Here is a 9,653-nt window from a genome sequence, read left to right on the forward strand (position 1 = left end):
CAAGAAATATCCCACTTTTGCTTCTAAGGAGGAAAACTCTTCTCCAAGGGGGGAGTAATGTTGTAGCAACAATAGGACCATGGGGCAAGGCCCTAAACTAGGCATGCAGTTCAAGGGGTTTATATAACCAAGGGCTATATAAGCGTAGGCTGGGAGGAGAAGTGCATGCCCTAGGTTCCCTTGTCCATTCATAAGTCTTCTCCATTTAGTCTTTTTTGGGATCTGGAAATGATGAAAGTTTTGCAAATAAAAACTAGGTTAGTGCTAGGTTCTTTCTCTAATCAAGTGACGTAGTATCTGGAAATGATGAAGTTTTGCAAATGAAAACTAGGTTAGTGCTAGGTTCTTTCTCTAATCAAGTGACGTAGTATCTCTCTTCAAACTTTTCTAAGAGAGGGTCAAGTGAGATAAATGTCTTTTATAGAATTTTTGTGAGGGAGGTGTCTCTCATTGTGCTTCCAAAACATCATTTTATACTATCCAAGGTGATTTTTTTTTAATGTCATCTTTAGCCCTAAAATATACGTGTAACCAAAGATCTTCTATAGATTTTTGTAGGCATAGGGTTTGTGTAAGTATATTATTAAGACCCTTTCCAAGTGTTTCCCCTTTGAACAAATAGTGGAAGAAACAATGGTCGGAAGCGTGCTGGGTTGAGGTCATAAAGAACATTTGGAATCCACAGTGGCCTCATCATTTTATGAAGGTATTTTTGTGGAAGGTCCTATGGGGGGCTTTGTCAACATGTGTCAAGATTCAGGCACATGGTATCAAGTATGATAGATGCTCTAGGTGCACAGTGTCTAGCAAAGACCTCGCCCGCCATTTTATGAAACGCTCGACAATTAGAGGCCTAGCAAGAAAGGCGTGCAAATGGATACAAAGAATGTGGAAGATAAGATTTTTCAAGAAGGCTGTGTGCCTTGGAGGGAAACAGTTTCTAGGTCTTGCACTTCCAATGTGTACTCAAATTGTCAAATACTGTTTCTTCCATAATATCCGGAAGGTCAGGAACGGCCGTGTATTTGATGGTGACCTCTTTGTGGCTAGCTTCTCTGAGATCATACAAGAAAGTAAGGAAATGATATATGTGATAGGTAAAAGGCCAAACTCAGACGATTGGCTTAGGGCGACCCTCACCATCCGATGGAGCCTTGTTGTGTAAAGGATTGGGCCTTTGGTAATAATTCTAGGTACTTCTAGCTAGGCTTTGATGTAACCATCTGCCCTTCAAGGCTTGGCATGAGCTTGAGGCTGATTTTTAAATTTCTTGGTGTCATTCTAGCACAATCACTCACAATTGTGAGTTTTGCAAAAAAAAAAAAGGAAAGACCCTTTTCGAGTGTAGTTTTGAGGGTGTCATCATTAAACATCTTGAGATTATACAATAGTAAATGATTCACATCACTGTTAAACCCAATATAGCTTGCATCACACTTGCATACATGAATATTTATCATGGAGAAGACTTACTTTGCATTACATAATTTAAGTTCCGCCATGTTCAAAAAAGACCATGTTCAAACAAGGTGAAGACTCACAGTGGCTTGCGCAATGGAAGAATTGGAAGAAATTGATTTAAACCATTACGTAAGTAGATGAGTGATATGATCAAGAGATGTAGTTAGTTCCAAATTTCTTTGGTGTGTCTTTGTCGTCCAGATTTGATCTAGTGTTAACCCTCAGATGGTGGTTGTCAAGTTGATCGTGTGATAAATCTTTCCAATGACAGAACGTTCTTTAATTTTTTGAAGTTATAGTATTCGGTCCTTGCATCAATGTTGAAATATCCCAGAATAAGGATTAGAATGTTGGGATCTTGCTGCTTTAGGATGGAGTTCAATTCATGGTAGAAGGTTGTCAAAGGAGATGACGGTGGTTGGTATAATGAGAATATTGTTAGGGTGAGTGTTGGGAGTACTTGGATTGTTGTGTAGATGGTTTCTATAGTTGGGTTGGCATGGATGTGCAGTAAATGTGTTGTGATATTATTTTTGTGTAGAAGTGACACTCCCTAAGTCCATTTGATTGCAAATGGTGGACGTTGGGAAGGGCTAGATTTGTTTTGTTATGCAACTTTGTTTCTTGCAAAGCAGAGCACAATGGAGGCTAGTAAGTTTGAGTTACGATCAAGTCCAAGCAAATCCATTGTGCATCCTTTTGGAGGCGAGTAATCTCTTGCAAGACAGCCTTGTCCACCTTTATGTGATCAAGGAGTAATCTTTCTAGAAGGTATAGGTTGTTTGGGCCGTTTATACGGGAGAGGGCTATTTAAGTTAGGCCCTGTGTCTTAATATTCAATGGGCTGAAAGCAAGTGTATTGAGTGTTAAGCCTTACGACTTGTGTATAGTCCGTGCAAATGTTGGTTGAAGGGGCAACTGAGTTCTTGATATTGTGTTATTTGAACTTTTGCCAATTTGGAATTCTTGTGTTATTTGCTCAATTGGTGTCCATTTCTTGGAGATGGCGTTTGAGTATAGATGTTTGTAACGTTTCATTTCCCTATTTCAGGGTTGTTGAAGCAAACCCAAAGCACTTGGGGGGACTGATGTGTTGGAAGCTCCCATGAAGACCGCATCAACCCCATTGACAAGCCCATAAAAAAATTTTAGGTTGTTGGTGTAGATCTCCACGACCATACTTGTTTTGAGGCTGAGTTTGGCATGGAAGAAGGTTGCAGTCAGCTTGGGGTTGTAGGGTATCTGTATTTTCCTTTTGCATGTTGGGTTGCATGTGTCTATTGTGTTGTACGTTTGTGGATCTCTTTCCTAATCTTGGAAAATTTTGAGGTTGTGGGCGTCTTTGTTTTTGTTTAAGTGAAACAAATATGAAATTAAGTGGGTGTTGGTATTGGATGGTGGTATGTGATGTTTAAGTAGTCTATGTCTTCAATTGATTGCCTATTTATGCGTATTTTGTTCAGAATGTTGATGTACTAAGAGTCAGTTTTGTGCATTGTGGTTGTGAGCTCAAAACACTTTGGAAATTCATGCCAGTAAGATGGTGCAATTGTTTCCAGTATGGGAGTTTCCTTAGTAAATATCCAAGAATCTTTCACAGGGCTAGCTTGGCAGAAGTCACTATAGAGGAGCACGTCCAAATGACCAAATGGATTATCATGTTCTTGTTTAATAGCATGCAAGCATGCATCAACGAGGGTCAATAGGTTGCTCCCTATTAGAGACACCTCATCAAATATAACTAGCTATAGTTGCCTATACTGCAAAGTTAAGGTGTCAAGGGTTTTTGCACATAGTCTTGTGCTTGCGGTTGTCACCAATGGGAGATGCAGAGCCGATTCTATAGTGGTACCTCTAATGTTGAGAGCAGCTTTTCTTGTGTATGCCATGAGTAAAACTTTTGTTGCTTCAGGGTCTTGAATTGATCTATGGGTGGAAAAATGCAGCAAGCCTTGGAGGAGTAGAAGTAGCATGAAAGTTTTCCATGTTCTTGCACCACCAATCAAGAAGAGATGGAATGGTGTGTTTGGTTTCAAACGCTTATTCAACATTATGTCATTAAAAATATGTTCTTGTTGTGGGTTAAGCATAGCTAGACCATTGAAGAAATCTTCATTAGGCATTGTGAGTATTTTGGATGCTTGGAAAGTTTGTTTACATCTTGGAGTGATGTGCATCCCTAGGTTGGTGGCAATGTCAATCTCATTATGGGCATAAATGGCACATGAAGAATCTTTTGTTGTTGGAGTCATGATTTTTTGCATGTTGTTTGTGTCATCAAGTATGGATTCCCTAATGCCAAATTTCGCCGACAAGGGGATAGGCTCAAGCATGTAAGTGTGGGTACGGTTTCCTCTTTTAGCAAAGAACATGGTTTTGTAGTTGGGGGCAATATGGGTGGTGTAATGTATGAAGCGTGACCCATTGGATTTCTCCCAAGCCCTAATACATTGGTGTTGTAGAAAAGCTTCATTCACTTGGGCGTCAATTGAAGCATCATGTAGCAAGTGTAATGCATCCCATCTCCCAAACCACTTCTTTATGTCTTGCATCCATCCCGTGCTCAAGATCTTGCTTTTATGTGTCTTTTGAACTTTTTTGCTTGCTTCCCATGCAATTGTAGGAAGTCGATGTGAGGGGTTTTGACCAATATTTATCATGTACTCCACAACCCTTTCCATGCCCATAACCTCAATTGGAAGAGATCCCAACTCAAAGAATTAGGAGCATATATGGTGTTTGTGTCTTAACTTGAAAAAAGTTTGTAAGAAAATGCTTTTGGACATTCTCAAACTCTTTCCAAGTAGACTTTGAGATGCTCCCGCCCCACACTTCAACTCCATAAAGAAGAATCGGTGTCACCAATGCATCAAAAAGATACTTAAGAACCCAACACTTGATGTTTCCTACATTACACATGTTCTCAAATGCATAATATGCTCTCTTTCTCGCTTCCAAACAATGCATAGCACATTCATGCCACTTGTGATTGGACGGAACCTCAAGGCCAAGGTACTTAAAGCTCTCAACAACTTCAAGTGTCTCATTGTTGTACACAATGCATGGCTTCTTCTCCTTATGGTTGGTTTTCACAAGCATAACCTTTGTTTTGTATTCATTCACAATCAGACCACTATGCAAGCAAAAGTTCTCAAGGAAAATCGTAATCTTTTGTGCATCTTCTAAAGTCTGTGTTAGAAGCACTACGTCATCCGCATACAATAAAAGCATGATTACCACATTGCCAATAGTGACCTCTTCAATGCATTTTTCTTACATAAAGTCAAGTACCATTTGTTCCAATTGATCAATGCATAGACCAAGGAGAGTTGGTGACAATGGAAATCCTTGTTTAACCTCAATAGTGCTTACAATTTTTTTTTTAATATCTCTTCCCATGCACAATTGACAAATCACCTTCTCATAGATTTGAGAAACTGCAAGCATAAACTCAGTGGGTACTTGGAGTTCTTCCATCCTTCTCCACAAATTGTTACGTGGAATCATATCAAAGGCTTTCTTAAAGTCCACAAGACAACAATACATTCGCTTGCCATTGAACCGACTTTTCTCCATGAGAACACGAAGAGTGAAAAGATGAATGGTGCTATGGCATCAATGAAAACCCACTTTTTCTTTTGCACGCTTATCATTCTCTTCAGCCCAATCACTCAATTTCATCTTCATTATGCACCCAAACAACTTTGCCATAAGAGACCCAAGCATTATGGTCCGGTAGTTGTTTACATTATTTACATCCTCTCCTGCATGCAAAGGCTTAACCCAATTAGTACTCCAATCATAAGGCATACCATGTTGAAGTGCAAGGTTGAACATACCATACATCCACTCATCGGTAAAATCTTGCATCCATTTGATCATCTTCGGCTTGATACCTTGAAGATCTCCCGCTTTGCTAGTGGCCAACTTTTCAAGTCCACCGCATACATCCTCAATAGTAAAAAAAGAGGGCATACATGGGAGTGAACCATAAAATGGCATTTTTTTCGCCATTTTCTTACTCATATAATTTCCTACAATGTGTGTACATATCCACAAAACTCAAGTTACCACAATTCTCAACCCGCTTGCCCCTCAAGTTTCTCCAAAATCTTCCACATGCATGTGCCTTTTCTTGGACTTGAAAAAGTTGTTGCTTTACTTTCCAATTTCTTCTCTTGTTTTGAAACAATGTCTTATATGTATGCAAATTAATTTGATAGTTGTCTTTGTCTTTAGTTACATCAAGCTTTATCAAGGACTTTCGAGCATCTTGACATTCTTTATCAAACCACCTTTTGCATGATCTATCTTTTTTGATACCATGTAGATGCTTTATGGCAAAGCATTCTTCGGCACAAGAACAAATAACTTTCTTGAAAGCTTCCCATTCAGTTTCCAATGGTGCATCATATTGAAGCTTTGTCATCCATAACTTTTTCTCAACATTCGGAGAGTAGTATATAGTCAATCAGAGTCCCCATTATGTCTCCTACATGTAAATCCATTGGTTCCACTCCACAAAGATACACCATTGGCAATGAGCATACCCGTGCTATTACACATGTGTAAAAGTAACTTTCCATACTGATCCGGCTCTTTCTCATCCATTGAAGTACAATCGTACAAGTGAACTTCCTTCAACTCCCTTGAAATGTATGGCATTATCAAATTGTAGAAAGAGAGAGAGAGAGAAAGAGAGAGGCGGCAAAGAAACAAAGAGAGAAATGGAAAACATAGGAAAAAACTCCTTGCCTCGGCTTGGTTTGCACTATTGATGGCCGTCCTCAAATGCAGTTGGACCTTCATTGCCTTGCAGTGTCAACAGCGAGCCCTCCTATATAGAGTTGCGAGCGAAGCATGGCAAAAAAGAAAACCTATATCAACCATCCTCTTGATCCATCGCCCTCTCGCTTTGACCCAGTTCGCATGCGGACCAACTGTGCCTCTCCCTCCGTCCACTCGCTCAGCTCATGCCACTTTCTGTCTCTGCGAGTTCCGTTCACAAGGAGTTGGACAGCCCAGAACAATGAGATCTACCATGAAGTCTAAGCTCATATATACCCTCCCCAAAGCAGTAGAAATAGAGCTCTCTGAAATCTCCTCATTCCTAACAACCTTGCCTCCACTTCCCCCTACCTCATGCAACCCCTAACTCCCCCTGCAATTGCATGTAGTCCCCTATCATGAGCCTCGCATGCAGATCCCTGGCTTGGCTGCAATACACACACAAATAGACACTTGTGTCTCGGCTGCAATACACACACAAACAAACACCAGTTGTGGCCCGTCTGCATGACAGAGACAAACTCCGCCTCCATTGTCCCTATCCCACCATGCAGAAAATTTCTTTCCCTGATCTGCGCTACTCTCTTCGGCTCCCTCTCATTGCAACCCCACCCCATCGCTATGCTACATCTTACTCCATCCCTTTAGTGCCCTCCCATACGTCAACACACAAAAGCTCCTTCAGTTCGAACAATGTTGCTCCTTCTTCTCTTGCACAACCACTTCATGAAACCTGCACTTAGCAGCACACAAACAGAGATACGGCTAGCTACAAAAAATATCACTCCCTCTCAAGGACCTACTGACACGCGGCCTCTCTCTCTCTCTCTCTCTCTCTCTCTCTCTCTCTCTCTCTCTCTCTCCATGTCACTGTCACTCTCCTTTTACTTCAGTTTTTGGTGGGTATCTCATGAGATACCCTTTAATTTGACCTGCTTGCAAATTTAGAGCGATTGTTCATCATAGATGCAAATAAGTACTATGATAAGGATGCTAATGTGATGCTCAGTCAAGGTTAAAAAGATAAATTTTTTTGTAAAGAGCTCATTTTAAACTCTTGATGACAAAAAAACCTCCCCCATATCCCTCAAATCTTGTTGCCAGTAATCCTATTCCCCCCCCCCCCACCCCACCCTTCTCTCTCTCTCTCTCTCTCTCTCTCTCTCTCTCTCTCTCTCTCTCTCTCGCATACGAGGAAAGAAGCAAGAAGGTTAAGGTATCATCTCAAGAAGAAAAGTCACTTGAGGAGGATGCAAGTCCACCCAACAAATAGGGACACATGATCTATGAGACCAACTCACGCTTGCGAATAAGCTTTTGGAATTGTAACGGGTATCCATGGAATGCGGGAATTGGCATTGATGAGCTTACCAATGACTCCGATGTGATACTTCTTGTCGAAACATGGGAGCATGATGCGCAACGAATTCTTGGATTTGACAAATACGATGTACATTCTTTGATGTGGGCCAAAAATGCAAAGCAACGAAGAGGTCAAGGAGGCGTAGCATGTATGACCAAAAAGGGTTTGAAAGATGTTTCCATTGTCAAAGAAGATAAGTATAAACGCTACTTATGGCTGAAAATCAGCCCACCAAATGGTCAAGTCATGTTTGTGGCCGGCTGCTACATTCCTCACTATGACTCCAACTTTTATGCTCGCTTGAATATGGATAGAGATCAGCCCTTTGTTGAACTAGAGGAAGACATTGCTCATTACAAGGATCAAGGTGAAGTCATTGTTTTTGGAGACATGAATGCTCGCACAAATATGTTACAACACGACACACAACAAGTCGACATGCCGCATGTATCAAGAAGAGTGGATGACTCATACATGTATAATCGAAGTTCTAATGATGCAAAAGAAGTGGATCACTATGGAAAGTCACTTCTACATATGTGCAATAGTACCGGAATGCTCATTGCAAATGGTGTATCTCTATGGCAAGGCACCAATGACTTTACATGTAGAAAGCACAATGGTGCTAGTGTGATTGACTATATGTTGTTCTCAGAAGCCACTCTAGAATGCATACAAAGCTTTACACTTGGTGAATGGAATCCGGAATCGGATCATAGGATGTTATGTATTGACCTCAAGTGTGGTAAACGGCCCGAGCATGTAGCCTCCAATCATGATGTGAATCATTTGTACCTACATCTAGACTTCAAACGAGCACTTATATATGCTGATATGGTGGACCAAATGTTAAGCATGATAGAGCATCAAGGGAGCTCAACATTAGAATGCAAGTGGAAAGTTTTCAAAGAAGTAATTTTCTCTTGTGCGAAGGAATGCTTTTCGGTGAAACACATGTCTTGCAAAAGGTCTAAGAAGGGTAGCACCAAGAAGAAATGGTTTGACATGGAATGTAGTCAAGCCCGAAAACACTTGCTAAGATTGGATGCAATCAAAGACAAGGAAGTTTACTTGGAATGTTCACACACATACAAAGCACTTGTTCAAAAGAAGAGGAGAAGGTGGGAAGTCGAAAAACAACTTCTTTCAGCACAAGAGAAAGCACATGCATGTGGCAAGTTTTGGCAAAATCTAAAAGGCAAGCGCGTTGAGAGCTTTGGTGACTTGACTCTTGAGGATATGTATATGCATTGTAAGAACCTCTATGAGCAACCCAATGTTGATAAGATGGAGGGTTGTAGCTCCCTTCCATTTATGTCTCCCTTCTTTACCATTGAAGATGTATGCCGCGCGCTTGAGAAACTTGCTACTCGCAAGGCAGGTGACCTTCAAGGTGTCAAGGCTGAAATGATTAAATGGACAAGCAAGAAAACACGATATTGGATATGCGATATGTTTAACCTTGCACTTCAGTATGGCATGCCTCATGATTGGAGTGCAAATTGGATCAAACCTTTGCACAAAGGAGGAGATGTAAACAATGTGAACAACTATCGCACTATAATGGTTGGTTCTTTGATGGCAAAGTTATTTGGATGTATCATGGAGAGGAAGATAAGTGAATGGGCTGAAAAGAATGGCAAACGTGCGCTTGGCCAAGCAGGTTTTCGAAAGCATCATAGCACTATTGATCACCTTGTCACTCTTCGAGTTCTTATGGAAGCGTCTCGATTGAAAGGAAAAAAGTTGTATTGTTGCTTTGTGGATTTCAAGAAAGCTTTTGACATGGTACCGCGAGGAAATCTTTGGAGACGTATGCAAAGCCTTCAAGTGCCGAGAGAATTTATGCATGCAGTCTTTCGCATCTACCAAAAAGTGATATGTCGATTACGTATGGGAGATGGAATTTCAGAATTTTTTGCAAGCACTATTGGTGTCAAACAAGGATGCCCACTTTCCCCAACCCTCTTTGGGCTACTCATTGATGAATTGGAATACATGGTTCTTGATTTTATGCAGCAAGAAGGCATAGAAGAGGTTA

This window comes from Adiantum capillus-veneris, chromosome 12, assembly GCF_014529385.1.
Source record: "Adiantum capillus-veneris isolate H3 chromosome 12, ASM1452938v2, whole genome shotgun sequence".
In the NCBI taxonomy this organism is placed as follows: domain Eukaryota; kingdom Viridiplantae; phylum Streptophyta; class Polypodiopsida; order Polypodiales; family Pteridaceae; genus Adiantum; species Adiantum capillus-veneris.